This window comes from Oncorhynchus mykiss, chromosome 24, assembly GCF_057628025.1.
Source record: "Oncorhynchus mykiss isolate SJ-2025 chromosome 24, ASM5762802v1, whole genome shotgun sequence".
Taxonomy (NCBI): Eukaryota; Metazoa; Chordata; class Actinopteri; order Salmoniformes; family Salmonidae; genus Oncorhynchus; species Oncorhynchus mykiss.
This window is the reverse complement of record NC_143045.1, coordinates 31,396,586-31,423,482: the sequence shown is the minus strand read 5'-3', so window position 1 is coordinate 31,423,482 and position 26,897 is coordinate 31,396,586. Positions and strand designations below refer to the sequence as shown.

The 26,897-nt window shown below is 44.9% G+C and overlaps 1 protein-coding gene and 1 long non-coding RNA gene across 7 annotated transcripts in view; one reads left to right on the top strand and one right to left on the bottom strand.

Annotated features, from left to right (window-relative positions):
• The window catches only part of LOC110503393 (roundabout homolog 1), a 499,811-nt gene extending 486,901 nt beyond the window's left edge, over positions 1 to 12,910 (bottom strand). For all 6 annotated transcript variants that reach the window (XM_090218858.1, XM_090218859.1, XM_090218866.1 and 3 more), the window contains exon 1: positions 12,356 to 12,910. The gene's annotated coding sequence lies outside the window, so the exon portion shown is untranslated. The remainder of the gene's footprint in view (positions 1 to 12,355) is intronic.
• Positions 1 to 26,897, top strand: part of LOC149972421 (uncharacterized) — a 318,744-nt gene that overhangs the window by 94,327 nt on the left and 197,520 nt on the right. The gene's annotated exons all lie outside the window — the stretch shown is intronic.

The following is a 26,897-nucleotide window of genomic DNA, read 5'->3' as shown; positions in this document are numbered from 1 at the left end:
ACCGTATTTAGAAACTTGAATGAGGCTTCTACTGTGATGTGGGGCCAGATGGGAGCACTTTGAGTCAGTGGTCTGGCAGAGAGCCAGGTCCTGGTCACGCGCATTTCACATGATTAGCGACCTGCGTTCCATGGCTTTTCTACAGACAATGGAATTCTCCGGTTGGAATGTTATTGAAGATTTGCGATAAAAAACATTCTAAAGATTGATTCTATACTTTAGTTTGAAATGTTTCTACGACCTGTAATATAACTTTTTGAAGTTTTCGTCCAACGTTCGGCTGGACCCTACACGAGCGTTTGGATTTGTGTGCTAAACGCCCTAACAAAAGTAGCTACTTGGACATAAATTATGGACATTATCGAAAAAATCTAAATATTTTTGTGGAACTAGGATTCCTGGGAATGCATTCTGATGAAGATCGTCAAAGGTAAGGGAATATTTATAATGTTATTTCTGATTTCTGTTGACTCCAACATGGCAGATAATTTTGTTTTTTTTCTGAACGCCGTTCTCAGATTATTGCATGGTTAGCTTTTTCCGTAAAGTTTTTTTGAAATCTGACACAGCGGTTGCATTAAGGAGAGGTATATCTATATTTCCATGTCTAACAATTTTATTTTCATCTACATTTATAATGAGTATTTCTGTAAAATGATGTGGCTCTCTGCAATATCACCAGATATTTTTGGAACTAGTGAACGTATCGCGCCAATGTATACTGAGATTTTTTTATATAAATATGAACTTTATCAAACAGAACATACACGTATTGTGTAACATGAAGTCCTATGAGTGTCATCTGATGAAGATCATCAAAGGTTAGTGATTCATTTTATCTCTATTTGTGCTTTTTGTGTTTTTCTGTGAGTTGGTGGTGACCTAACATAATTGTTTGTGGTGCTTTCGCTATAAAGCCTATTTGAAATCGGACACTGTGGTTGGATTAACAACAAGATTACCTTTAAAAAGGTATAACATACATGTATGTTTGAGGAATTTTAATTATGTGATTTCTGTTGTTTTGAATTTGGCCCCATGCACTTTCACTGGCTGTTGTCATATCGATCCCTTTAATGGGATTTAATGGTGGAAGTTTTAATGGTGGAGTAGGGGCCTGAGGGCACACAGTGTGTTGTGAAATCTGAATGTATTGTAATTTTTTTAAAATGGTATTAACTGCCTTGGCAGCAGATAATCGGGATCCATAATAAATACAATTACAGACAGACAGGCAGACAAACAGACACACATGCACACACGCATGCAAACAGGCAGGCACATACGCACACATTTTGACTTCTAGTCTGCATCAGGTCTAGTTATTAGAATTGGTCCAAATTATTACAGTGCATCCCCTGCATCTGAGAAGAATGGACAAACATTCTGTCTACACAACATTGTGTACTCTTCCCAATCCAGTTTGGAGCTGGGTATTGACATCAGACAAGCAGCCACTGCTGACCAGGCACGATCTCCTCCTCTGTGTTGGAGGAGATTTGGTGAGACAAACATTTACCCACCAAACACAAAGAACCATGCAAATACAGAAGTGTCCATCCCGGAAATAGTGAATCCTAGTCAACATGGAGGACACATAGGCAACCTTGGTGTGAGTGTGTCTCCTTGGTTGTTATTGATGGATTACTTATCTATTCACATCCCCAAGCTGGCTTTATCAGGCTGCTTTGCCTGTGATATTCCCCAGGTATGTGGGAGCTTGTGTCAAGGGTGAAGATTGAGAGTGTCTCATCCCGCATCCTCTGTCGTGTTATCATGAGAGAGTCTCTCCCTCTGCACACTGATAAGTTGAGTAGGTGTGTTATCATGAGAGAGTCTCTCCCTCTGCACGCTGATAAGTTGAGTAGATGTGTTATCATGAGAGAGTCTCATTGATGTCTCTCCCTCTGCACGCTGATAAGTTGAGTAGATGTGTTATCATGAGAGAGTCTGTCCCTCTGCACGCTGATAAGTTGAGTAGGTGTGTTATTATGAGAGAGTCTGTCCCTCTGCACACTGATAAATAGAGTACAGCAGAGGTGAGCTAGTGGTCAGCCAGCAGCTTTTCAAGAGAGAGGGATGAGGAGAGACATGATGATGAGGAGGAGGAGGGTGCTGAGGTAGGAGAGGACGAAGGGAAGGACAGTCCTCTCCAGGGAAAGATATGGTTCTCTCTTCCACAGCGCAGCCTCAGCCCCTCGCTTCACCCAGCTCCAGACCGCAGGAAGTACTGTCCCGACTTAAAAGCCTGTCTTTAAAAGCGCCGGGCAATGATGAAAAACACCCCAATTAGAGCCCGGCACCCTCCTTAGGGACACAAGCTGTTTTGTGACATTAAAACCTGCTAAATTATGCAGCATCCTACCGATGTCGCAACACAAAACAATAGAGCAAGGATATTTATCCAAATGCTGGATGTGTTTAGAAAGCAGGTGTTGATGAAGGAGGTTTGGTCAGTCTGAAATGATACTGTGTGGTATGAAGACAGGCAGGGGTGGAGAGTGGACAGTATGAGAGCTTGAAACCGGTGCACATGCTGCAGACAGATACACATTAAATGTACTTACTAACCACTTTACCCTGAAACAAATGACTGTAATGACAAAATTATTAAACCGTGAAAAAAGCTTCAATAAGATCCCATACAGTATATTAGCAGCACCCTGAAGCAGTGATTGAGATCATCAGCAATGAGCTCTGAAATGTTACATTAGATTGATGTCTGTGGAATGAAGAGATTACTAGAAGTAGCATGACTGTGTGTGCCTGTGGTTGACAATGAACCAAACAGTCACTGAGGGAGAAGCGTAGAGAGAGCTGGCTACTGCTAAACAACGAGATGTGTAACTGAGAGAGGCTGACACGCACAGTGTTATGTTTTAAGAAGACAAACTTAAAGTGGAATTGACAGCATTTTAGCAACATGAATTCTTATTCAAATCTTTTCATATTTAACTAAGCAAGTCAGTTAAGAACAAATTCTTATTTACAAGAACAGCCGAACTGCCTTGTTGAGGGGCAGAAAGACAGATGTTTACCTTGTCAGCTCGGGGTTTTCATCTTGAAACCTTTCGTTTACTGGCCCAACGCTTTAACCACTAGGCTACCTTCCACCCCTCATATAGACCCCCAGGAAGAATGTGACATTTAAAAAATGAAAAAATCTGACAAGCGAGCACTTACATATGGTAATTTTCACATTTTCAAAAATGTTTAGAATGTTTGGGAATGATGTAATGTAACGATGTGAGCTGAGAGTCGGGAAGCAAGTTCAGGGAGTGAGTGTTTTAATAAATAAAATAAACAATGAACACAAAACACAAACAACTTACCGACATGAAAACAGAGTCAATAACACCTGAGGAAAGAACCAAGGGGAGTAACAGATATAGGGAAGACAATCAAGGAGGTGATGGAGTCCAGGTGAGTGTCATGAGGCGCAGGTGCGCGAGACGATGGTGACAGGTGTGCGGGATAATAAGCAGCCTGATGACCCAGAGGCCGGAGAGGGAGTATACGTGACAGCACCCCCTCCCCGACGAACGGCTCTAGCCGCAGGACATCGTCAAAGGGGATGAACCCAGGGATCAGGAGCGAAGCGGTCACCCCTGCTGATGTGCGAGAACCTGTCATGCCAGCTGAAGCACAGAAACCTGTCGAGTCAGCTGGGTCGCGGGAACCTGACTGATGAGTTAAGGCAGGGGAGCCTGCTGATCCGGCTGAGGCATGAGAACCTGACAGATGAGTTAAAGCAGGGGAGCCTGCCGATCCGGCTGAGGCATGAGAACCTGACAGATGAGTTAAAGCAGGGGAGCCTGCTGATCCGGCTGAGGCATGAGAACCTGACAGATGATTTAAAGCAGGGGAGCCTGCTGATCCGGCTGAGGCATGAGAACCTGACAGATGAGTTAAGGCAGAGGAGCCTGCTGATCAGGCTGAGGCATGAGAACCTGACAGATGAGTTAAGGCAGAGGAGCCTGCTGATCCGGCTGAGGCATGAGAACCTGACAGATGAGTTAAGGCAGGGGAGCCTGCTGATCCGGCCGAGGCATGAGAACCTGACGAGCCGGTGGAAGCAGGGGAGCCTGGCGATCCGGCGGAGGCATGAGAGCCTGTAGGCCCTGCCAGTATGCCCTGCCATCACTCACTTTGAACTGGACTGTGTGTTTACAGGCAGTAGGCCCTGCCATCACTCACTTTAAACTGGACCTTGTGATTACAGGCAGTAGGCCCTGCCATCACTTACTTTGAACTGGATCTTGTGTTTACAGGCAGTAGGCCCTGCCATCACTCACTTTGAACTGGACCATGTGTTTACAGGCAGTAGGCCCTGCCATCACTCACTTTGAACTGGACCTTGTGATTACAGGCAGTAGGCCCTGCCATCACTCACTTTGAATTGGACTGTGTGTTTACAGCCAGTAGGCCCTGCCATCAATCACTTTGAACTGGACTGTGTGATTACAGGCAGTAGGCCCTGCCATCACTCACTTTGAACTGGACCTTGTGTTTACAGGCAGTAGGCCCTGCCATCACTCACTTTGAACTGGACCTTGTGTTTACAGGCAGTAGGCCCTGCCATCACTCACTTTGAACTGGACCTTGTGATTACAGGCAGTAGGCCCTGCCATAACTCACTTTAAACTGGACCATGTGTTTACAGGCAGTAGGCCCTGCCATCACTCACTTTGAACTGGACCTTGTGATTACAGGCAGTAGGCCCTGCCATCACTCACTTTGAACTGGACCATGTGTTTACAGGCAGTAGGCCCTGCCATCACTCACTTTGAACTGGACCTTGTGTTTACAGGCAGTAGGTCCTGCCATCACTCACTTTGAACTGGACTGTGTGATTACAGGCAGTAGGCCCTGCCATCACTCACTTTGAACTGGACCTTGTGTTTACAGGCAGTAGGCCCTGCCATCATTCACTTTGAACTGGACTGTGTGTATACAGGCAGTAGGCCCTGCCATCACTCACTTTGAACTGGACCATGTGTTTTACAGGCAGTAGGCCCTGCTATCACTCACTTTGACCTGGACCTTGTGTTTACAGGCAGTAGGCCCTGCCATCACTCACTTTGAACTGGACTGTGTGTTTACAGGCAGTAGGCCCTGCCATCACTCACTTTGAACTGGACTGTGTGATTACAGGCAGTAGGCCCTGCCATCACTCACTTTGAACTGGACTGTGTGTTTACAGGCAGTAGGCCCTGCCATCACTCACTTTGAACTGGACCTTGTGTTTACAGGCAGTAGGCCCTGCCATCACTCACTTTGAACTGGACCTTGAGATTACAGGCAGTAGGCCCTGCCATCACTCACTTTGAACTGGACTGTGTGTTTACAGGCAGTAGGCCCTGCCATCACTCACTTTGAACTGGACTGTGTGTTTACAGGCAGTAGGCCCTGCCATCACTCACTTTGAACTGGACCATGTGTTTTACAGGCAGTAGGCCCTGCCATCACTCACTTTGAACTGGACCATGTGTTTTACAGGCAGTAGGCCCTGCCATCACTCACTTTGAACTGGACCATGTGTTTTACAGGCAGTAGGCCCTGCCATCACTCACTTTGAACTGGACCATGTGTTTTACAGGCAGTAGGCCCTGCCATCACTCACTTTGAACTGGACCATGTGTTTTACAGGCAGTAGGCCCTGCCATCAATCACTTTGAACTGGACCTTGTGTTTACAGGCAGTAGGCCCTGCCATCATTCACTTTGAACTGGACCTTGTGTTTACAGGCAGTAGGCCCTGCCATCACTCACTTTGAACTGGACCTTGTGTTTACAGGCAGTAGGCCCTGCCATCATTCACTTTGAACTGGACCTTGTGATTACAGGCAGTAGGCCCTGCCATCATTCACTTTGAACTGGACCTTGTGTTTACAGGCAGTAGGCCCTGCCATCACTCACTTTGAACTGGACCTTGTGTTTACAGGAAGTAGGCCCTGCCATCATTCACTTTGAACTGGACCTTGTGTTTACAGGCAGTAGGTCCTGCCATCACTCACTTTGAACTGGACTGTGTGTTTACAGGCAGTAGGCCCTGCCATCATTCACTTTGAACTGGACTGTGTTTACAGGCAGTAGGCCCTGCCATCACTCACTTTGAACTGGACCTTGTGTTTACAGGCAGTAGGCCCTGCCATCACTCACTTTGAACTGGACCATGTGTTTTACAGGCAGTAGGCCCTGCTATCACTCACTTTGACCTGGACCTTGTGTTTACAGGCAGTAGGCCCTGCCATCACTCACTTTGAACTGGACTGTGTGTTTACAGGCAGTAGGCCCTGCCATCACTCACTTTGAACTGGACTGTGTGATTACAGGCAGTAGGCCCTGCCATCACTCACTTTGAACTGGACTGTGTGTTTACAGGCAGCAGGCCCTGCCATCACTCACTTTGAACTGGACCTTGTGTTTACAGGCAGTAGGCCCTGCCATCACTCACTTTGAACTGGACCTTGTGATTACAGGCAGTAGGCCCTGCCATCACTCACTTTGAACTGGACTGTGTGTTTACAGGCAGTAGGCCCTGCCATCACTCACTTTGAACTGGACTGTGTGTTTACAGGCAGTAGGCCCTGCCATCACTCACTTTGAACTGGACCATGTGTTTTACAGGCAGTAGGCCCTGCCATCACTCACTTTGAACTGGACTGTGTGTTTACAGGCAGTAGGCCCTGCCATCATTCACTTTGAACTGGACCTTGTGTTTACAGGCAGTAGGCCCTGCCATCACTCACTTTGAACTGGACCTTGTGTTTTACAGGCAGTAGGCCCTGCCATCACTCACTTTGAACTGGACTGTGTGTTTACAGGCAGTAGGCCCTGCCATCACTCACTTTGAAGTGGACTGTGTGTTTACAGGCAGTAGGCCCTGCCATCACTCACTTTGAACTGGACCTTGTGTTTTACAGGCAGTAGGCCCTGCCATCACTCACTTTGAACTGGACCTTGTGTTTTACAGGCAGTAGGCCCTGCCATCATTCACTTTGAACTGGACTGTGTGTTTACAGGCAGTAGGCCCTGCCATCACCTACTTTGAAGTGGACTGTGTGTTTACAGGCAGTAGGCCCTGTCATCACTCACTTTGAATTGGACCTTGTGATTACAGGCCGTTGCAACAGTGCGACTTTAGATCACTAGAACGCATTCGCCAAAAGCCACAAAATACACCTGATTGGATTTCTACAAATATGTAAACACCACAGGAGTCCTCTTACATTTGGGAACAACCAAATCTACCAAAAATACCATAGTGTAACAGAGCCTATTTTAAAAAACTTTTATAAAGTTGGTTTTGTAGCATAAACTGGGAATTTGATATTTTTTTATTATATTATGAATGTCTGTTTGTTTAATATCTGCAAAATATTTCAAACGCGGTCAGTTCCACTTTAAGGTTTTTAAAAACAGGGCGTTACTCTTCATGAAGTGCTGCTGGCTGAGTTTCAGTGGACTGAATCTCTCCTAGAGAACTAGCAAAGAGAGGACTTCATCCAAGCCGCTGAGCATCTCCATTTCCTTCCCCCTCTTACCTCACTCCTCCATCATCCTCTTTTCTCTTTTCACCCACGTTTTCATGCAGTTCTCTTCTTCAATCACTATCGGTCCTTATTCTTCTGCAGAGCGCTCTGATTAAAATATATATTGTATTCTGCATCACTTTTAAGAGACATCCCAACGGAATTCACTACAGTGAAGTTTAAAGCTTTGATTTCAAAGTAAAGCGCAATGATCTCAAGACGTGATGAAGAGAGCTGGCTGGGTTTAACAACATAATGATAAAAGACTAACAACTGGCAAGTGGGGGGTTTCATCATACCCCTCTTTGGAGATCCACCCTCTCCAAAGAGGCCACTGTATCCATCTAGCTACATTGGTTGAAAATTGCTTTCCCAAATTGTTTTATTTAATTTAGCTTATGGTAGAGCAAATGTATTCATGACAACGCATAACAACATGGCTGCCACCTGCAGTTCAGATGTGTCAGACCAGACCATTCACCCAGATCCTACTATCCTCACACCAGATTTGACTAATTGACTCACCACAGAGGTTGACATGAAGACAGACATGGCATCCACAGGGTGCAATGATGACCATGTCATAGAGAAGTAATGAGACTTGCCACCAACCCCCAATACTGGACTCCCTGCAGGAGAGGGTCAGGGTGGTGAAAGGAGACAGGGTCTCTCTCGTGTCAGGCCCACAGCCTCAGGGCACTATGGGGATGAGCCGTGGAGGACAGGAGATGGGAGGTTTTCAATCAGACAGACCACCTCAGAGCACACATCATCATCGCGTCCCTATCACAGCAGTACAGCCATGCGATTAAAAAAACGAAAGAAGAGAAATCAATCGTCAGCAGCCTCAAGCCATTCGAACATCTGGACAGTCGGTTGAGGACCAATAATCACTTCCCCTATTGTTTCCCCAGCAGCAGTGAGAGGTGTGTTTTTTTTCTTTTTAGGAAAGATGCCGATTGTGAGTACAGTTTGATGCCAATTGTGAGTACAGTTTGATGCCGATTGTGTGTAGTTTGATGCCGATTGTGAGTACAGTTTGATGCCGATTGTGAGTGCAGTTTAATGCCGATTGTGAGTGCAGTTTGATGCCGATTGTGAGTGCAGTTTGATGCCGATTGTGAGTGCAGTTTGATGTCGATTGTGAGTACAGTTTGATGCCGATTGTGAGTACAGTTTTATGCCGATTGTGAGTGCAGTTTGATGCCGATTGTGAGTACAGTTTGATGCCGATTGTGAGTGCAGTTTGATGATGATTGTGAGTGCAGTTTGATGCCGATTGTGAGTGCAGTTTGATGTCGATTGTGAGTGCAGTTTGATGCCGATTGTGAGTGCAGTTTCAGGTAGACTTAGACTTCATTAGACTTAACTTTAGGCAATACAATGTTCAACGCCAAGTTCCTTCCCCACAGAGATAAGACAAATGATACAACAGCTTCGTAAAGGAAATGTGTTCCCAGCGCCAGCTGTAACTGCACGCACCAAACTCTGTATGCCTTTCACACAATCCTTATCGACACAGCTGTCATTGTTGTTGGTTTTACCCACAGAATTGGATTCTTTTTAGCTGCCTCTCTTTTCCAAATATCACTAATCCTGCTAGATGAAATCTGCTGATGTTCTCCTTTGGCTTCCACACACCTATATTCCTAGTTGGCCTGATAAGCCTTAGATTTACCATGGGGGTATATCTGGTCTGCCTCTCTGGATCATAGAGATTCACCCAGGCAATAAGAAACACACATACACTTGGCAAGAGAAAAATGTGACATTCATTTAGCCATATCTTTCTCTCCCTCTAGCCTCCATCCTGTATCTCTACTCGTGTTTCAGTACCTTTCAGCTCCATTGTGAACACCAAGAGATTAGGCCTAAAAGCCTGCAGTGGACACAGCCCAGCCATGTTGACAGACAGGGCACAGTAAGAAGACTATACCTGAGAAATATCCTCAGGCCAACTAATCAGGCAGCAAATATTTGCACTGACAAAATAAGGGGGGGGGAACAGAAGACCCAAATCAATCAATAATGGAATGGAATTACAGGTTGTGTGCAACAAAGCCTCTCAGTGTTCACACCTCTCATAAAACCATTACAAAAAAACGAGAAGCCCTCTACATTGCAAAAACCTAATCACATTATTTTTGCCATAAATAATGCATACTCAAATATTATTGAAATTCAATGAGATTTACATGTAGCCGGATGGATATTCCATCACTTTGCTGAGAGCGCTACACCTCACAGCCTGGCAGACAATAAAGATAAGTCAATTCTATAATCAGATTGATTTCTTGTACTTTTTCCAACATATTAAAATGTTAAATATATTCTATTGACATAGAATTTCTGTCTGCACTCCATCACCTCCTTGAGCTTTACTGCTATCAAGAACTACTCATAAAATCATTGTAATAGTCTCTCTAGACAGATGGGTTGCCTCCCACAATGTAACCAATGTTTCTAGTGCTGTAAACCAATTCCGTTTGAAGTTATTTTCAGCCAATGAAAGAAAGGGACCTGCAACTCATGAATCACTAGTAAAGTCTCAACTTGGCAGAGTCATGACATGACAGAAAAGCAAGGGTTTACAGGCTAGTGTTCACAGTCCAGTGGAGGAGGTCAGAGCAGCACAGAGAAGGAGAACGGAGAACGCGAGGAGAGAGTGATGGGAAATCAGGATATGGGTGTTCAGGTCTGTAGAGGGCGTGTTTGGGCCCATCAGGAAAGTGCTGAACTCAGTGAAGTGAGTAACATCTTCCTCTAAAATCACACCAGGGCCTGATTACATGAGGAAGCAGAGCATGGGCAGAAAAACAGGAGTTTCACAGCAGACTGACTGGTTCACCTGGCCACAGAAATCCCTGCAGCCGTGTTTTAATCCTAATCCAGAAGGAATACAGGCAGTGGGATTAGAGGTGGTCACACATTGGTGGTCTCAGAGGAGAAGATCCTAAAAGTTCAGCACAAACATAAGAGACCTGGAACAGAATCCACAAACACACACTTGGATGAATCTATGATGTGCCATAGATGAACTTGATTATACTGTCGTAAGCATCAGTACCAGTATTATATGTAACTTAATGTAACTGCCATGGCAAGGTCCCCTGAGGGAAGTGAAATACTTCACAGTAGAGTTGTAACTTAGTGTTGAGCATTACCAGACGGGGACAAATGATCTGACCTTGCCCACATGGCATATACATATACATCAACCATACTGCTCAGTGATACGCAACGCTCTGGAGTTCTACAGTGTGCACAATAAAAGACATCTCATAATGTACATTGCAATCAAAACAAACCCCATTGTTGATAACCTGCAAAGCAATCACATAAAGATGCTATAGGCTATGGAGACACATCTAAGTAAAATGATTCTTACTGTAGATAGTGGATCAACCTCTTGAGATTGTGACATTCACAGCCTTCTGTAGTATCAGAAGCCCAATGTATTGATTGTCTCATAGTCCTCAATGCAATTCCCTGTAAGATCCTTGACTATCAATGCGGCAAGCTACCTTGGTGGATATGCTAATTGCAAATCACCAACGTGCAATGAACATTTATGAATGAAATGCATATGATAGGTAGACATTTTAAATCAAGCAATACACATATTTTCATAACACAGGAACAGATTACTATACATTTTCTGGGTATATTTTCATATAAGAGGTGACTCAATAATTATTTGGATATCTATATGGAAAAATACTTCTCTCACGCGCAAATTGAAATATACAAAATCCACTAAATAATCAGATATTGAAAACGAGTGAATCGTAAAGATAACACTGGAAATAATCAATCTAACGTGTATAAGTTAAGTTTTTGCTACAATGACAATCAGTCATATTTAATTTCATTCCCTTTTGTGACACGATACTCCCAAGTGGACATTTGCGGAAACTTTCAGCACCTCACCGAGAGGACAGCTCTAGCGGAAATGATTTCCATGGCTACAAAGTGCAGCTTGTTGAGGTGAGCTCAGACTTGACTGATTGAATATTCAACTCTTTACACTTCAAACGAGGATGGCTATTTGTATTTGGTTCAGATGGAGATTATATTATACATCCTCGTTTACATGCAGAGGTGTCTTATAGGCTACCATGCGGCGCACGGACAGCCGGGGATAGAAAGATGCCAGCTCTGTGCTTTTACGCCAGCTCGTGCTGGCTTCACTAAGAATGATCAATAAGAATTTTCTATTCAACAATTATTCACAGTTATGTAATATTTCACAAGAGTGACAACAAGTGGTAAACTTTACACGCACAATAAATTACATTGGCATAAATGACTATTACAAAACAAATGCTGGGTATCCAATTTCACTATAATTAAAGTTTAAAATTAAAGCAAAAGGCCAGAGGATGCATCAGTAAAACCATGATGACGCACTGAATGCTTCTCAAGCTGCTGTTAATACAGTGTCCACACCCGAATATGTTTTAACCAATACCTATGTAGACCCATCTACATTTGCCTAGCCTACAGTTCCTTTTGAGATATAGTGATGTAGACAATAATCGATGGGCTTTATAGCCGCGGGCTGCTTTCTTTTGATTCTTGCAATAAAATAAACTAAATTAACTCTAAATATGAAAATATGTTAATGTACTGAAATGTTCTGTTTTGGAAAAATACTAGGGTGTAAAAACAAACACCGTTAAAACATTGCCCAGGTAGGCTACATAGCCGACCGACAAAAGAGGAATTAATGCTTTCCACTCCTGCACTAGATGCATCTCATTCTGTGAGCAAACCAACCGTGCACAGACACTTAAAACTCACAAATAAATGGCAACTTACCCACTTTTCCAATTTCTGCGGTATTATACTGGTCTGTGTGCTTGTAGAAATCAAAAGAAGAATTGGTCCATGCTCACATAAACATATGTGAAACTTTCCTGTGTAGCCCACTTTACCCCGCACCGCAAACACCATAGAATGGCAAATGAAAACTACAACTGCCAACTGGACGAGTTGAGCGGATGTCGGTAATTATCTGCTTGTAAAAACAAAAGATCTGATACTGGAACCAAATCAGTCTTCTAGAGAAGCCTAATCCTCGAGAAGATGTGAATCGTGTACCGTTATTTATAGAATAGTTAAAGCAGATATGGAAAAGCAGCGCATACAAATCTGTCCATGCCCCTTCTCTTCTCCTGCAGCGGAGCGGCCAGTCAGCCTCCCTGGGTCCTAAAGCTGCGCTAAATATTCCCTCTGCCACAGGAGGAGTAAAACAGTGAGTCCTATTTGATCTGACTGCAGTGGGTGGTTTATTGTGAAATGAATGTACATCCTGAATCTTGACTTTTGACCAATAGTGGATGTTCAACATGGGAAACGAGAATGTGGAGCTCCAACTCATTCTCCGTGATAGACTATTTATAATCTTGGGCTGTTATTATAAGGTCTGTGATAGGCCTAGGCTAATGTGAACCTGTGTTAGCCTAATCAAGACTCGAAACTAGCATTAGTCATGGCTGTTCTCGCCTGACTTGAGTAATAACCTCAAATCAAATAAAACATGAACAAACTTGACCTATTTTTACCTGCTTCTTTTCTACTCGAAGAGCTCCCTGTGTCTGTCACATACATTGCAAATTTGCAATAGGGAACTATGTCATCATCTTGTTGTTTCTCATGGCAACCTCCTCTTTGATTAAACTGCTGAGAAATTGAGGCGCGTGGGGTACGTGTTAGTTCACCCATGTAATGATAGTGTATTTCCTTTCGTCTACCTTATCCCTGAAAATATTTCAAATGTATGAGTCATTTATATACAAAAACTCATAACCAGTTCAAGATGAAAATCCATGAGCTCAGGATCATAACTATAAACATGTTTAAACCAGAAACACACACTCCTGTCCACAAATATACAGCTAGTAAATTATCAGATTTCTTCAGGCACAAATCTAGGTATTTGGGAGAAAATAGGCAAAATATGGTTTCTTCAAGATCCTGGTCACTGTCAATTATAAAGGAGAGTTAAGGTTAATCACAAAGGTCTCTAATTATAATAACTGCCACATTTAGACTATTCAGTAAAATATGCTTTACACTGTTTGTAGCCTTCTGTCTGGAAAATAAGTTTGTGATGAACATGTTAGCTTTTAACTTGCCTTCTGCTGAAAAGTGAAATCATTTAAGGATAAAATATTATATTTGGCTACAAAATAGTAGTCTCTGTTGATGCATTTCCATCATGGCTTTGGAACAGTCCATCAATTCATGCATTGTTCTTCCCATCTCTTCTCTCCCTCTGTTTGTAGATTGAAAATGAAGCCATTTCAAACTCAAACATGTTTTAACGATCTGATGTATTTCTAGAATAATAACTAAGGATAAAACCTACCCCCCTTCTGTCAATCACTTTGAGGCCGGCTGTTTGAAATGTATTGAGTCGACATGCAGGGCCCTGCCAGCTAACCGTCCCTCCATCTGCATTTTAACATGCCTGTCTGGGCTGAGTGTGCTGACCAGTGTGGTAATGGGGTAAGTACAGGGGTAATGGGGAACTCCAATCAGTCCTAATTCTCCCCACATACTCATCATCCCACAATGCACAGCTGCACACTCCTTCAAGGGCCTGTTCTTCTTCTCTATGTATATATTGTTTAGAAGGGTGTAGTAGTCAATACTGGGTCCATCTTCATTTAATTAAATAGGGGTTCCTTTCTGCAGTGTTTTTAGATGGATAGATTTGTAATTACAATGACGCTTGAATATATTGTGGAATAATTATGTTCAAGGTCCCTGTCTGGATAGCAGGTTGAGATGATGAAGGACTGTCAATAAGGCATGTACTGATGAGATGCAAAGGAGTAGATTACACTAGTAAAGCCCACCAATCAGAACAGGTATTGAAATGAAATAATGAAACAAGGGCATTTGTATAACAAGTACAAAGAGCAAACAGCTGGGATGCTGGCAACTGAGTTGCAATAATTTGAACCCAGAACAGTGTGATGGTCATGGAAGTGGCCCTGTGTTTCCTACTGCAGTGCCGTTGCTGGTTCCGCAGTGTGTCAGATCCTGAGAGCCAGTCATAGTTCAGATCCATTTACATTCACTGGGTGTGCTTGGGACGGAACAGGAAACTGAAGAGTCAGCTGCTGAATTCATGTTTGATATCCGAAGGACAAGCGCCTACATCTGCAACTTGCTAATGATAATACAGAGAATGCAATGACGCACGATGGTGTCGATGGGGAACAAATGAAACGCTGATCTTGACTTGTGTTGATTTTTTTGACTACATCTGACTGGCAAAACAAGTGAAAAACAATGTTTCTCCAACACACGTTGTCATGACGTTACACACCCTGAATGAATTCTGTTTAACTGTGCTGTAGAGGTTGAGAGGGATTTTTAAACTAAAAAGTCAAAACATGGGAATGGTATTCTACTGGTACAGTGATTGCTGCTTAGTGGGAACATGTTAGAGAGTTTAACTTCTCACTGATGGTGATGCTCACTGACCAGTTAAAACAAAATGTTAAATACAATTAACTAGTAAAAATGCTGATGGGACTTTGGGATCGTCCTGATCATACTCATGCTGCCAGGTACAACTCTTCGAGGCAAATGAGCTACACATCATGCATACCACCTCTTTTTATGTCCTTGAGCACTGAGCTCAGAAGGACATTTTAAACGAGTACATGAGGGAAATATTACTTGAGAAGACCTTCAGTTCTTCGAAGCTGGATTCAAGCATACAGCAGAATTCTTGTCTGTGGAATCAAAACAAGGCTGTGTGAAAGAGGGTGAGGAGTTGCAGGGGAAAAGCATGTCCAGATGGACAGAAACCAGAAGTAACATTTCTTGAGCATTCAGGGCATCTCCCATCTGTCCTAATCTGCACCATCCTTGGATGTTGGCGACACAAACATGGAACAGGACTTGGTTTTGGAGAAAACTAAATCAACTGATGGAACAGTCAAATTTAACGAAGAAATACCACATTCTGTATGATATATTGAGTCAGTAATGTTTGGGCCCCTAGTAGTCAAGGTATAATCAAATCAAAGCTTTACTCAATGCTGTGTGCTGTAGCTTATCTCTCCACTGCACTCATTCACCACGGCCCCAGAGCTATGCAAAGGACATGCACCTCTGATGAATAGGGAGCTGTTCTAATGCTGTGTGGCTGGGAGCCCATTGGGATAAAGATATAGAAAGTGTTAGAGGTGTCCATCTACCTGCCGCTAACTCACCTCCCACCTCCTCTCCTCTCGTCTCGTCTCGTCTCCTCCCCCGTCCTCTTCTCTCCCCTCTACTCTCCCATCCTCTCCTAGCCTCTCTCTGGCTGAACTGAGAGCAGGTCCTGCCTCATAAACTCTGCCTGTGGTGTTCGCCCCCCCCCCCCCCCCCCATCAGGCAGTTCTAGAGGAGCAGGAACCAGAGTCTTACCCATGTCCTCATCCTCTGGATAACATGATTATCAGACTCTCTGGCTCCCTCAGCATATACAGTTGAAGTCAGGCATTTACATACACTTAGGTTGGAGTCATTAAAACTCGTTTTTCAACCAATCCACAAATTTCTTGTTAACAAACTATAGTTTTGGCAAGTCAATTAGGACATCTACTTTGTACATGACACAAGTAATTTTTCCAACAATTGTTTACCGACAGATTATTTCACTTATAACTCACTGTATCACAATTCCAGTGGGTCAGAAGTTTACTTACACTAAGTCGACTGTGCCTTTAAACAGCTTGGTAAATTCCAGAAATTATGTCATGGCTTTAGAAGCTTCTGATTGGCTATTTGACATCATTTGAGTGTACCTATGGATGTATTTCAAGGCCTACCTTCAAACTCAGTGCCTCTTTGCTTGACATCATGGGACAATCAAAATAAATCAGCCAAGACCTCAGAAAAAAATTGTAGACCTCGACAAGTCTGATTCATCCTTGAGAGCAATTTCCAAACGCCTGAAGGAACCACGTTCATCTGTACAAACAATAGTACGCAAGTATAAACACCATGGGATCATGCTGCCATCATACCGCTCAGGAAGGAGACGTGTTCTGTCTCCTAGAGATTAACATACTTTGTGAAAAGTGCAAATCAATCCCAGAACAACAGCAAAGGACATTGTGAAGATGCTGGAGGAAACAGGTACAGAAGTATCTATATCCACAGTAAAACGAGTCCTATATTGACATAGCCTGAAGCCACTGCTCCAAAACAGCCATAAAAAAGCCAGACTACGTTTTGCAACTGCACATGGTGACAAAGATCATACTTTTTGGAGAAATGTCCTCTGGTCTGATCAAACAAAATTAGAACTGTTTGGACATAATGACCATCGTTATGTTTGGAGGAAAAAGGGGGAGGCTTGCAAACGGAAGAACACCATCCCAACCGTGAAGCACGGAGGTGGCACCATAAAGTTGTGGGGGTGCTTTGCTGTAGGAGGGACTGGTGCCCTTCACAAAATAGATGGCATCATATGGAAGGAATAATGTGGATATATTGAAGCAACATCTCAAGACATCAGTCAGGAAGTTAAAGCTTGGTCGCAAATGGGTCTTCCAAATGGACAATGACACCCAAGCATACTTCCAAAGTTGTGGCAAAATGGCTTAAGGACATCAGGTATTGGAGTGCCCATCACAAAGCCCTTACCCCAATCCCATAGAAAATTTGTGGGCAGAATTGAAAAAGTGTGTGCGAGCAAAGAGGCCTACAAACCTGACTCAGTTACACCAGCTCTGTCAGGAGGATTGGGCCAACATTCTGTCATGTATTGTCATGTTGTTTCTGTCCTTTCCTTTCACCCTGTCTCCCTCTGCTGGTCGTGTTAGGTTACCTTTTCTCCTCTTTCCCCCAGCTGTTCCCTGTCTCCTCCTAACTACCTCATTCACCCCTTTTCCCACCTGTTCCCTTTTTCCCTCTGATTAGGTCCTCTATATCCCTCTCTGTTTTTGTTCCTGTCCTTGTCGGATTCTTGTTTGTGTGTCTCATGCCTGAACCAGACTATCATCGTGTTTGCTGCAACCTTGTCCTGTCCTGTCGGAATCTACCTGTCCATCTGAGCCCACGTATGTTCATCATTAAAGAAACTCTGTTTGTTAATTCGCTTTTGGGTCCTCATTCACGCACCTGACAGAAGAATCCGACCAAGAATGGACCCAGCGACTTCGGATCCTCTCCACTCAGCCTTCGAGATCCAGGGAGCGATGCTAGGCAGACACGAGCAGGAATTGTCTGCTGCTCGACATGCCGTTGAGACCCTGGCCACCCAAGTCTCCAACCTCACAGAACAGGTTCACCATCTCCGCCTCGATCCACCGGCCACTTCCAGGGCTTTCGAATCTCCGGAGCCCAGAATCAATAACCCGCCGTGTTACTCTGGGGAGCCCACTGAATGCCGCTCGTTCCTCACCCAGTGTGATATTGTGTTTTCTCTCCAGCCCAACACTTACGCCAGGAGCACTGCTCGTGTCGCCTACGTCATATCTCTCCTTACTGGACGGGCTCGTGAGTGGGGCACGGCAATCTGGGAGGCAAGGGCTGAGTGTACTAACCAGTATCAGGACTTTAAGGAGGAGATGATACGGGTTTTTGATCGATCTGTTTTTGGGGAGGAGGCTTCCAGGGCCCTGTCTTCCCTATGTCAAGGTAATCGATCCATAACAGACTACTCTATTGAGTTTCGCACTCTTGCTGCCTCCAGTGGCTGGAACGAGCCGGCTTTGCTCGCTCATTTTCTGGAGGGTCTCCGCGCAGAGGTAAAGGATGAGATTCTCTCCCGGGAGGTTCCTTCCAGCGTGGATTCCTTGATTGAACTCGCTATTCGCATTGAGCGACGGGTTGATCTTCGTCACCGAGCTCGTGGAAAGGAGCTCGCGTTCTCCGTTGCCCCCCTCTCCGCATCACTACCATCTTCCTCTGCCGGCTCGGGAGCTGAGCCTATGCAGCTGGGAGGTATCCGCATCTCGACTAAGGAGAGGGAACGGAGAATCACCAACCGCCTCTGTCTCTATTGCGGTTCTGCTGGTCATTTTGTCACTTCATGTCCAGTAAAAGCCAGAGCTCATCAGTAAGCGGAGGGCTACTGGTGAGCGCTACTACTCCTGTCTCTCCTTCAAGATCCTGCACTACCTTGTCGGTCCATCTACGCTGGACCGGTTCGTCAGCTTCCTGCAGTGCCTTAATAGACTCTGGGGCGGAGGGCTGTTTTATGGACGAGACCTGGGCTCGGGAACATGACATTCCTCTCAGACAGTTAAGGGAGCCCAAGGCCTTGTTCGCCCTGGATGGTAGTCCTCTCCCCAGGATTCAGCGTGAGACGCTACCTTTAACCCTCACTGTTTCTGGTAATCATAGCGAAACCATTTCTTTTTTAATTTTTCGTTCACCTTTTACACCTGTTGTTTTGGGCCATCCCTGGCTAGTTTGTCATAATCCTTCCATTAATTGGTCTAGTAATTCTATCCTCTCCTGGAACGTCTCTTGTCATGTGAAATGTTTAATGTCTGCTATCCCTCCTGTTTCCTCTGTCTCTTCTTCACAGGAGGAGCCTGGTGATTTGACAGGGGTGCCGGAGGAATATCACGATCTGCGCACGGTGTTCAGTCGGTCCAGGGCCACCTCTCTTCCTCCACACCGGTCGTATGATTGTAGTATTGATCTCCTTCCGGGAACCACTCCCCCCCGGGGTAGACTATACTCTCTGTCGGCTCCCGAACGTAAGGCTCTCGAAGATTATTTGTCTGTAGCTCTTGACGCCGGTACCATAGTCCCCTCCTCCTCTCCCGCCGGAGCGGGGTTTTTTTTTGTCAAGAAGAAGGACGGGTCTCTGCGCCCCTGCATAGATTATCTAGGGCTGAATGACATAACAGTGAAGAATCGTTATCCGCTTCCTCTTATGTCTTCAGCCTTCGAGATCCTGCAGGGAGCCAGGTTTTTCACTAAGTTGGACCTTCGTAACGCTTACCATCTCGTGCGCATCAGGGAGGGGGACGAGTGGAAGACGGCGTTTAACACTCCGTTAGGGCACTTTGAATACCGGGTTCTTCCTTTCGGCCTCGCTAACGCTCCAGCTGTCTTTCAGGCATTAGTCAATGATGTCCTGAGAGACATGCTGAACATCTTTGTTTTCGTTTACCTTGACGATATCCTGATTTTTTCACCGTCACTCCAGATTCATGTTCAGCACGTTCGACGTGTCCTCCAGCGCCTTTTAGAGAATTGTCTTTTTGTGAAGGCTGAGAAGTGCACTTTTCATGCCTCCTCCGTCACATTTCTCGGTTCTGTTATTTCCGCTGAGGGCATTAAGATGGATCCCGCTAAGGTCCAAGCTGTCATTGATTGGCCCGTCCCTAAGTCACGCGTCGAGCTGCAGCGCTTTCTCGGCTTCGCGAACTTCTATCGTCGTTTCATCCGTAATTTCGGTCAGGTGGCAGCTCCTCTCACAGCCCTTACTTCTGTCAAGACGTGCTTTAAGTGGTCCGTTTCCGCCCAGGGAGCTTTTGATCTCCTCAAGAATCGTTTTACATCCGCTCCTATCCTTGTTACACCTGACGTCTCTAGACAGTTCGTTGTCGAGGTTGACGCGTCAGAGGTGGGCGTGGGAGCCATTCTTTCTCAGCGCTCCCTCTCTGACGACAAGGTCCACCCATGCGCGTATTTTTCTCATCGCCTGTCGCCGTCGGAACGTAACTATGATGTGGGAAACCGCGAACTGCTCGCCATCCGGTTAGCCCTAGGCGAATGGCGACAGTGGTTGGAGGGGGCGACCGTTCCTTTTGTCGTTTGGACTGACCATAGGAACCTTGAGTACATCCGTTCTGCCAAACGACTTAATGCGCGTCAGGCGCGTTGGGCGCTGTTTTTCGCTCGTTTCGAGTTCGTGATTTCTTATCGTCCGGGCTCTAAGAACACCAAGCCTGATGCTTTATCTCGTCTCTTCAGTTCTTCAGTAGCCTCCACTGACCCCGAGGGGATTCTCCCTGAGGGGCGTGTTGTCGGGTTGACTGTCTGGGGAATTGAGAGGCAGGTAAAGCAAGCGCTCACTCACACTCCGTCGCCGCGCGCTTGTCCTAGGAACCTTCGTTTCGTTCCCGTTCCTACTCGTCTGGCCGTTCTTCAGTGGGCTCACTCTGCCAAGTTAGCCGGCCACCCTGGCGTTCGGGGTACGCTTGCTTCCATTCGCCAGCGTTTTTGGTGGCCCACCCGGGAGCATGACACGCGTCGTTTCGTGGCTGCTTGTTCGGTCTGCGCGCAGACTAAGTCCGGTAACTCCCCTCCTGCCGGCCGTCTCAGGCCGCTTCCCATTCCCTCTCGACCGTGGTCTCACATCGCCTTAGATTTTGTCACCGGACTGCCTTCGTCAGCGGGGAAGACTGTTATTCTTACGGTTGTCGATAGGTTCTCTAAGGCGGCTCATTTCATTCCCCTTGCTAAGCTTCCTTCTGCTAAAGAGACGGCACAAATCATCATCGAGAATGTTTTCAGAATTCATGGCCTTCCGTCAGACGTCGTTTCGGACAGAGGTCCGCAATTCACGTCTCAATTTTGGAGGGAGTTTTGCCGTTTGATTGGGGCTTCCGTCAGTCTCTCTTCCGGCTTTCACCCCCAGTCTAACGGTCAAGCAGAACGGGCCAATCAGACTATTGGTCGCATCTTACGCAGTCTTTCTTTTCGCAACCCTGCGTCTTGGTCAGAACAGCTCCCCTGGGCAGAATACGCCCACAACTCGCTTCCTTCGTCTGCGACCGGGCTATCTCCTTTTCAGAGTAGCCTCGGGTACCAGCCTCCGCTGTTCTCATCTCAGTTCGCCGAGTCCAGCGTCCCCTCCGCTCAGGCTTTTGTCCAACGTTGCGAGCGCACCTGGAAGAGGGTCAGGTCTGCACTTTGCCGATATAGGACGCAGACTGTGAGGGCTGCTAATAAGCGTAGAACTAAGAGTCCTAGATATTGTCGCGGTCAGAGAGTTTGGCTCTCCACTCAGAACCTTCCCCTTAAGACGGCTTCTCGCAAGTTGACCCCGCGGTTCATTGGTCCGTTCCGTATTTCTTGGGTCATTCATCCTGTCGCAGTTCGACTTCTTCTTCCGCGATACCTTCGTCGCGTCCACCCGGTCTTCCATGTCTCCTGTATCAAGCCCGTTCTTCGCGCCCCCGCTCGTCTCCCCCCCCCCCCCCCATCCTTGTCGAGGGCGCACCCATCTACAGGGTCCGTAGGATTTTGGACATGCGTCCTCGGGGCCGTGGTCACCAATACCTCGTAGATTGGGAGGGGTACGGTCCTGAGGAGAGGAGTTGGGTTCCCTCTCGGGACGTGCTGGACCGTGCGCTGATCGAGGATTTCCTCCGTTGCCGCCAGGTTTCCTCCTCGAGTGCGCCAGGAGGCGCTCGGTGAGTGGGGGGGTACTGTCATGTATTGTCATGTTGTTTCTGTCCTTTCCTTTCACCCTGTCTCCCTCTGCTGGTCGTGTTAGGTTACCTTTTCTCCTCTTTCCCCCAGCTGTTCCCTGTCTCCTCCTAACTACCTCATTCACCCCTTTTCCCACCTGTTCCCTTTTTCCCTCTGATTAGGTCCTCTATATCCCTCTCTGTTTTTGTTCCTGTCCTTGTCGGATTCTTGTTTGTGTGTCTCATGCCTGAACCAGACTATCATCGTGTTTGCTGCAACCTTGTCCTGTCCTGTCGGAATCTACCTGTCCATCTGAGCCCACGTATGTTCATCATTAAAGAAACTCTGTTTGTTAATTCGCTTTTGGGTCCTCATTCACGCACCTGACACATTCACCCAACTTATTGTGGGAAGGCTACTCAAAACGTTTTGACCCAAGTTAAACAATTTAAAGGCAATGCTACCAAATACTCTTTGAGTGTATGTCAACTTCTGACCCACTGGGAATGTGATGAAAGAAATAAAAGCTGAAATAAATAATTCTCTCTACTATTATCCTAATATATCACATTCTTAAAATAAAGTGGTGATCCTAACTGATTAAGACAGGGAATTTTTACTAGGTTTAAATGTCAGGAATTGTGAACAACTGAGTTTAAATGTATTTGGCTAAGGTGTATGTAAACTTCTGACTTCAACTGTACCTCTGCTCCTAATGGCTTGTCCCACTATGAGTACAATGCTGTCATCTCACCTCACGCCACGCTCTAGTCAATCCCACTCAGCCAGGGATTGCATTTGACATGGCACAGGAACATTACTCTCTTTTCACACCCCACACACATCCAGCACAAACTGCAACAATCCCTCCCAGTCTCCGTTTCTACTACAACATTGTGTATCTCTTCAACAGACAAGACATTGTGGTTACATATTTTTACTGATCTTTCACCACATAACTTCCTTTGTAAATGAAGACAAATTACCCAGGTGCACGGTGAGTCAATTCATTCAATCTTGTTTGATTAAAAGTGAAACATAAATTAATGTTTAATCAATGGTGGCTGCTGACAATTTAAATAGGGAGGTTGGGCTAATAGTAATGGCTGGAATGGAATAAATTGAATGGTGTACACCTTTTCATTCACTCCATTTCATTCATTATTCTCAGCCGTCCTCCCCTCACCAGCCTCATCTGCCATCACTGTAGTTGCAGCCAATTTGTGATTAATCTGACAATACCATAATGCAATGGATGCCTGTACAGTTTGATTTTCAAAACAGAATGTAATGTAATTTTACAGACGTAAGCTCTACAAACAGCCACAGCAGAACAGCTGCCCTCTCACTACACACCCCTGCCCACCTCGGAGATAAGTAATTTGCTTCTTACAAGTCAGAGCACAGTGTTACCAGGCAGGGGAAAAAGAGAAAGCACATGTGAGTCATTAGCATTAAGATAATATAATGCAGAGGAAATCCACTGCATTCTATAGTGGTCACAAATGCTCCTCATCTCAGATCTCTAGAGTGGTTTATCAATGCTGTTTTGCACAGCGTACAGAAAAATCCATGTGCCCCGTTTACATGGGGAGTGTGAAACGTTTACCATTCACCTGGAATGGGCCTGCACCGATCCCCATATCCCCAGCTAACAGTTTCTTGTATTGGAAGTTAATTCTGCAGTGGAATTAAATTATTAACCATGTCTAAACAAATTAATGTCAAGCCTCAAGCAGGTGCTTTTTTGACAGGCTGAGGGCATTAGCAATCTAGCACAGGAACCATCTCTATCTCCAGCTCAGGGCCCACACCTTAGATGTAATACCCCCCACCCCTCCCAGTTCCCATTTTAGAAGCCATCAGGGGGGAGGCACAGGGGGGACAGACAGAGGCAGCCTGCAGTACTGTGGGACAGATGAATGTGCTATTTGAACCTCTGTAGAGTACAATACTATATACAGGGAGGATTTCATCCCCCCCGAGTCAAGCACAGCAGAACGTATTATCACATACATCTCACAGGACGATTTGTCAGTTAAAACATGTATTCTCACATTCAATTACTATTTACCCCTTCAGGAAAAATGCCTCCATGTGTCACATTACCTTCGAATATAGAGGTGAATAGAGCTTGGTATATGTTTTGAATTCACCAAGTAAATAATCCAGAGATTGAGAAAAATGTTAACACTCCTCACGTTGCCAGACAAGTTCAAGCAAGCTGAGGGCTGCGGTTTAGATGCGGCTGTACTTGTGGCTGTACTTGTGACTGTACTTGTGGCTGTACTTGTGACTGTACTTGTGAGCAAGGGTCTTTCTAGACATGGATTAATTGATTGGAGGACAGAGTCTCTGCCATACCTCAATAAGAGTCCAGACCAGACAGATCAAATCAGACCAGAGCAGACCAGAGTAGTCCAGACCAGACCAGAGCAGACCAGAGTAGTCCAGACCAGACCAGACCAGTACAGACCAAAGACAGAGGGCCCATTTATTGATCTATGAGGAGGTGAAGACAGAGAGTCCATTTATTGATCCATGAGGATATAAAGACAGAGGGTCCATTTATTGATCCGTGAGGAGATAAAGACAGAGGGTCCACATATTCTAGCATCTGGTCCTGAGAAATAGCGGTTAACTTTGGTAATGTTATTTTTCCAAAAATAAAAATAGTGCCCCCTAGCTGTGTTTTGCTATATTGCACTTGTGATTTCATGAATATAAATATTTTTAGTAATATTATTTGAATGTGGCGCTATGCAATTCAGCAGTTGTTGATGACAATTATCCCACTAAAGGGATGGGTAGCGTCAAGAAGTTAATTTGTACTCCCCCCCATACTTAATTGTATCCCATGCTGTGTTGGCATTTTATTAGTGGAACAAACCAACAGACAGGCAGACAGACAGACAGACAGACAGACAGACAGACAGACAGACAGACAGACAGACAGACAGACAGACAGACAGACATGCAGGCAGGCAGGCAGGCAGGCAGACAGACAGACAGACAGGTTGTCTTGGTGTTTAAAACAAGTTTGTTCCGGCAAACCCACTCCCTGATATTCTCCAAATCTCCTTGTAAAGCTTGCTGTACCTGTTGCACCGATTGTCTTGCTGTATAATTTGTAGTATCATAGTAGCTTGAGTTAAAAACCTCTTGATACTACCCATCCCGGGTCCGGGAGCGTAATCATCATCTGACACTAATTAGCATAACGCAACAGACATAAATATTACTACAAAATATTCAGATTCATGAAATCACAAGTGAAATATATTGAAACACAGCTTAGCCTTTTGTTAATCACCCTGTCATCTCAGATTTTGAAAATGCTTTACAGACAAAGCAAGACAAACATTTGTGAAGTTTATCGATAGCATAGCATTCTGCCTAGCTAGCAGCAGGCAACCTGGTCACGAAAATCAGAAAAGCAATCAAATTAAATCGTTTACCTTTGATGAGCTTCGGATGTTTTCACTCACGAGACTCCCAGTTAGAGAGCAAATGTTCCTTTTTTCCAAAAATATTATTTTTGTAGGCAAAATAACGTTGTTTGTTCTTCACGTTTGGCTGAGAAATCGACCGGAAATTGCGGTCATGAAAACACCGAAAAATATTCCAAATTAGCTCCATAATATCGACAGAAACATGGCAAACGTTGTTTATAATCAATCCTCAAGGTGTTTTTCAAATATCTATTCGATAATATATCCACTGGGACAATTGGCTTTTCAGTAGGACCGAGAGGAGAAATGGCTACCTCTGTATTTTACACAAGAATCACTCTGAGAGCCATCAGGATTGGATTTTTCTCAGGCTTTCGCCTGCAATATCAGTTCTGTTATACTCACAGACAATATTTTTACAGTTTTGGAAACTTTAGAGTGTTTTCTATCCTAAGCTGTCAATTATATGCATATTCTAGCATTTTGTCCTGACAAAATAGCCCGTTTGCATTGGAAACGTTATTTTTCCAAAAATGAAAATACTGCCCCCTAGTTGCAAGAAGTTTTAAGGCATAAGGAAGGTCGTTGGTATATATTAAATAAAGAAGTGGCCCAAGGCAACTGCCCTGTGGTATTCCACAGTTTAAAGCATGAGAGGAAGAAAATGAACAATTGATATAGGTGGACTGTTTCCTGTCAGTTAGATATGACTGTACCCAATCCTTAAAGCCATAATGCATTCATTTTGTCAAAATTATTTAATGATCCACTAAATCAAATGCTGCACTAAAATCTAAAAATAGTACACCCACAAACCTGCCATTATCCATAGCGTTGAACCTCTGGTCTATGAGCAGGTGAAGACAGAAGGTCTAGCTATTGATCTATGAGGAGGTAAAGACAGAGGGTCCATCTATTGATCTATGAGGAGATAAAGCAGGAAGATACTGTATGTGTTTAACTGATAGTCGATAGAACAGGACTCCATGGGACTGCCATACCAGCTGTCGAAATGAGATGTTTTAATCAAACACTCCCAATGGGTGACAGGTCAACCAGTTCACACAGTATGCAGTGGATATGGCCAACTGCTATGTCTTACAGTGGCTGCAGGAGATTTAGCATATTATTACTGTCTATATAGCTAGGGGTTTCCAATGACTATCCTGATGGTGGATCAGAAATAATCTACCTGCTCAAGAGGGATTTAGGAGAAATCCCATCACAGACCTGTGCTCTACTCTTGATATCTGAAGATGTACCTCCTTTATTCAAGTCAATCACAAGGATATATTCTTTCTTTAAAAAAAATCTATACCGCGAAATCTGACGACAAATGATCTAGTTAGCTAAAGAATCCAACCTTGGAGTTCAGCAGTGTTGTGATGTTAACTCTGTGTGAAGGTCATGACTTGTTCTTCCACCATCCGTATCCTTCACTTAAAAGAGAAAGGCTGGGTGGAGGAGTCACACGCATACTAACAGGGTCCTCAGTTCAGCCGGTGCAGAGAGGCGGGAGG